This window comes from Carlito syrichta, unplaced genomic scaffold (assembly GCF_000164805.1).
Source record: "Carlito syrichta isolate Samal-C Ts95f unplaced genomic scaffold, Tarsius_syrichta-2.0.1 Scaffold303979, whole genome shotgun sequence".
Classification (NCBI taxonomy): domain Eukaryota; kingdom Metazoa; phylum Chordata; class Mammalia; order Primates; family Tarsiidae; genus Carlito; species Carlito syrichta.
In genome coordinates, this window is record NW_007248075.1 from 1,176,292 (window position 1) to 1,181,503 (window position 5,212).

A 5,212-nucleotide genomic window follows, 5' to 3' on the forward strand; every position below is an offset into this window, starting at 1 on the left:
AAAAAGCAACGAATGGAGGAAGAGAGTGAAAGGACTCAGGAGAGAGAGAGAGAGAGAGAGAGAGAGAGAGAGAGGGAGGGAGAGAGAGTCATCACTGGACCAATTTGAGTGCTTTCCAAGGCTGGTGGTCATGAATGTAAAATAAGATACATCAGCCTGACTTTGGAATCGTCTCCAGTCATATTCAACTGGAGGAAGGCACAGAGTTATCAAAGAGCTAGATTTAGGTGGTTGGGTTTTCCAGGAGAGTGTAATGAAAGGTGAAAGCACAGGGGGGTTAAAAACACGTGAAAGGAAGAGTCTGTCGTTACAGACCATGCACGATGAACGGATACGCAGTGAAGTCTGGACATGGGGCAATGAGTTCATAGGTTGTAGGCTTGATGCACCAAGGAAACTGGGAGGAATAATAATTGCTGGAGTCAGAAGGAGTAAAGGAAGCAAGCTGAAGGATGGGAGACAATGATCAGGGAATGAGACCACGGGAAGGGGTCGAACTTCCTGGGAGTGGCAGGGTCTTTGTAGGGTACAACTAAGGGGGTGGGTCGTTAAGGTTAAGAAGATCACTGAAGGCAAAGTGGTCAGGAAAGTGAACTGAAAGACTCAGCCCCATGGGCTTTGAAATCATCCCCAATGATGACAATAAGAGAGAGAGAGTAACAATGGTTCAGGGGTGAGAGTCCTCAAGGTATGAGGGAGTGATCTGGAAGTCTGCAGAGGACTATTATGAGAAAGTAAGATCGGTTGTGTAGTTTTCATGAGTAAGCTTCAAAGTTGGCGGGAGTAGTTAGGAGGGGGGAGGAATGACAGCCAGGGAGGAAAAATGAGGTGCAAGAAAGACTTCCATCCAACATTAGGTTTCAGTGGTAGGAAGAATGTGGGGGAGGACACAGACAACACTTAGTGGAACTTCAGAGAAGGCAGCCTCTGGGGAGGAGCCAGAGCCCACTGAGGGCAGGAAAATGAAGGAAGGAAACAGAAAAGATACAAAGTACTTACTATGTGTCAGGAACTCTTCTACAATGTTTTATGTGTTAACTCATTTCACCCTCAAAACAAGCTCTGTGAAGAAGATACTATTTTTACCCCTATTTTATAAAGGGAGAAATTCAAGCCTAGGGAGGCTAAACCTCTTGCTTGTACCACATGAGCAATGAGTGGCAGAGCTGGGACTTGAACTCAGGTGGTCCACCTTGGACCTCAATGTATGTGACCACAGTCCTTTATACCCAGCGGCCAGCATTGGAAGAAGGGAGTTTTGCTGATGCTGCCCTGTGAGTACAGGGGAAAGATTCTGGGCTTGGGAAGAGGTGCATGAATCAGATTAGATTAGTTCAGAGCCATATGGGATGGGGGATAGACTGGGATGTGGGCCTTCATAATCTGAAGGCATATGGAGCCAGTGTTGATGGTCTCCAAGTCAGATAGGAATGCAGAGGCTGCATGTGTTGGGGTAATGGTGCTAGGGATAGGAGAGAATTCTTGCCAAGAGCAGAAGCTCACCATCTCCTCATTACACGTGCTGGTGGAAGCTGGAGACTGGGAGCAGACAGCATTATGTGGAGCATAAGGAGATTTGGGGCCTCCTCTTCACTCAACCCACTGCCATTATCTTTTTTTCATCCAGAAAGTTTTTGGTTGTCAGCAGCAATTATGACATATTAATGAACAATATTAAAATGTGTTCGTTCTAACTTATACATTTGTTGGTGGGAGTGTAAATTAGTATAACCTTCATGAAAAGTAGTATGGAGATTTCTCAGACAACTAAAAGTAGATCAACCATTTGATTTGGCAATCTCAGTACTGGGTATCTACCCAAAAGAACAGAGATAGTTCTATCAAAAAGACACCTGCACCGGCATGTGCATTTCAGCACAATTTACAATTGCCGAGATGTGAAATCAGCCTAAATGCCCATCAACCAATCAGTGGATAATGAAAATGTGGTATATATACACTAGGGAATACTATTCAGTCACCAACAAGAGTGAAATAATGTCTTGCAGCAACTTGGATGGAATTAGAGTACATCATCCTAAGATAAGCAACTCAGGAACAGAAAACAAAATACCACTTTTTCTCACTTATAAGTGGGAGCTAAATTAAGGTTATACAAAGACATAGACAATGGTATAATGAACACTTGAGACACAGAAGGGGGAAGGGGAAAGGACAAAAAAAAAAAAATCACCTGTTGGGTGCGATATACACAGGTGGTGGTGGTGGGTGCACTTAAAGCCCATACCAAAACTATTTGTATCCCTTAAAGGTATTGGGGAGAAAAGTTCATTTAAAATGTAAATGAGTATATAAATATGTTCATTTATGTAGCTATGTAAATATATTCATGTGTGAACATTACTTAAATAATGAACAATATTTATTTTATTTTTTATGTTTTGAGTTGGAGTCTCACTCTGTTGCCCACACTGGAGTGCAGTGGCCGCTCCCGGCCACTGCAGCCTCGACCTGCTGGGCTCCAGCCATCCTTCCACCTCAGCCTTGCAAGTAGCTGGAACTACAGGTGTGTGCTACCACGCCTGGCTAATTTTTGATTTATTGTAGAGATGAGGTCTCGCCAAGTTGCCCAGGTGGGTCTCGAACCCGTGGGCTTAGGCAGTCCACTCACCTCGGCCTCCCAAAGTGCGGGATTACAGGCTGAGCCACCGAGCCTGGCAATGAACAATATTAAAGTCACTCTCATTTTGATTTTGTACATTTGTTTGAAATATGAATCTTCCCATTAATTTATCAAAGAGATTCTTATTGTAAAATCACTTTTACAAAATAGTAACTCTACAAATCTTCCTAAACCTTTTTTGTGCTATGTAGCTTATAAAACACTTTAGTGTGCACTATTTCATGTATCCACTTACCAAGTACCCATGGTCAGTCCTGTTTCTGGAATTTTTTGTCACTAAAATTTTACTTAGGTGATGGACAAATGAGATAATGAATTTGGTGATTTGGTGAAGGGCAGAGAGTGAAAATGTGAGACACCTGAAATACTCAAAATTTTCATTAAACTATTTTTTCTCTTGAGTTTTTAAAAATGAAAATATTTAAATCATATTCTTCAGAAGGTAGAATGGAGAAAAATTAGCACAAAACTCTTTCCAGAAGCTTTTCAACGAGCATTTATTAAGCTATTCTACTGTATTTTAAGTGGAATCACTTAGACACTCAGGTTTGCACTTGGGAAGGCATATGTGACTAACAGGAGAAAGCATTTGAAGTGTCTGATCTGGTTAAACTGCATTTTCACTCTTCTTGATGAATCAGCAAGAAGATCACTTTCTATATCAAAGTTATTTATTAAATTTTGTGTTGTTTGTGCAATGGGTATTTGCTGTTAATAGGAACCATCAGGATGTTGGAGATGACTTTCAGAATGATTTTTCTTTTGTTGCTAGAACAGCCAGACAAGAAGAAACCAGCTGAAGAAAGAGAGAAAAAGGTAATGGTTTTTATTTTCTTGTATACATAAAGCTCTTGCTTCTTGCCTAATCAGAATGATTTCTTCCAAGTAAAGAAATTCTATTGATGTGAGATAACAGACACTTTTCCACTCCCCTCCCCCACTTAATAGTGATTTGCTGGATTCGTAAAATAAGAGATAATAACTGGGCATGCCCATCTCAGTTCTGTACTTCTTTCTTTCTTTTTTTCTTTTGAGTTGGAGTCTCACTCGGTTGCCCAGACTGGAGTGCAGTGGCTGCTCCCAGCCACCGCAGCCTCGCCTGCTGGGCTCCGGTGATCCTTCCGCCTCAGCCTTCTGAGTAGCCGGAATTACAGGCATGCGCTACCACGCCCAGCTTATTTTTTTTTGATTTATTGTAGAGATGAGGTCTCGCTGCCCGGGCGGGTCTCAAACCCGTGGGCTCAGGCAATCCACTCACCTCAGCCTCCCAAAGGCGCGGGATTACAGGCTGAGCCACCAAGCCCGGCTTGTGCTTCTTTCTTAACCTGATTCAGTACTACAGAGTCTGGGTGCATAATGATATCTAATTCTGGGACGTAGATAGCAGGTCTCTTTGGTTTCCATGCTAAGTTATGTCCTCTAATTTAGCTTTAATGAGTAAAAGATGATATTTTGGTTCCCCGTGCCACTTTATTGCTTTATTCCTTAAATTGTACAAAAGCTAGGACACAATGGTGTTGTTGCATCAAGTGTATTATGCGCTGGAAATCTCAGACCTTTGGCGCTGGGTTAGATGCTTCTCCTGTGTGCTTGCCTAACCCCTTGACTTCCCCCTTTATAGCTCTTGACACATTTTTTATTAGCTTAATGCCTGTTTTTTTGCTAGAATATAAACTCCATGGTAACGATCAGATTTGTCTTGCTTATTTTGGCATTGCTAGACATGGTGGTTGAGAAATAGTAGACACCCAGTTTGTTGAATAAATGAATGAGTAAATCAGTGAGCTACTGACTGACAAAACGTTAAGTCCCTAATTTAGGCAGTGAATGAGAAACATAGAGCCAATTTGAAATTCTCCACTTTTAAATAGTACTTTTGTTTTGAGTTCGTCTAATTATAACCATTAAAAAAATCTGTGTCTTCTTTAATGAGTTGTAGTTGAACTGAGCTAGTAAACTGTAGTTAACCTAGAAAACACCATGCTTTTTTTGTAAGGATCAGCATTTCACTGAAGTCCACACCTCATCCTACTGCAGTGTCAGTCTAGCCTCCGAACAATGATCACTTCCATTCTCTAATATTTTATATCTCTATATGAAAATATAGAGATGAAGACCCATAATTTACAAAATGCTTGATGTGATCTATTGCTTAGTAACAGTAACATTAAAGCCTATTTTAACACGACTTTTAAGGATGAATAGAAGTAACTGCTTTGGGAAGGTTTTGCTATTTCTAAATGAAGAGAATTGGAGGATAGTGAAAAAGTAGATAATTATAATTATTATTTTGAAAGAAAGTATTAGATTCTATTTTTACTTGGATTGAGGCTCTGAAATAAACACTGAAATGAACATTGAAATAAACTCTGAAATGATCATCAGATTAAGACTCTGTAATAAAGATTATAGAGTTGTAAGCCCTATGCTAGGACCATTTCTATAAAAAAAAAAACTTATAAAGCAAGAGTAGAAAGAAAGCCTTCTTGGCGTTCAGTTAACAATTTCTTTCAATAAGTGAAATGCTATGATGTTCAGGTTATTTGCTGTGTAACAGTAAATCCTCAA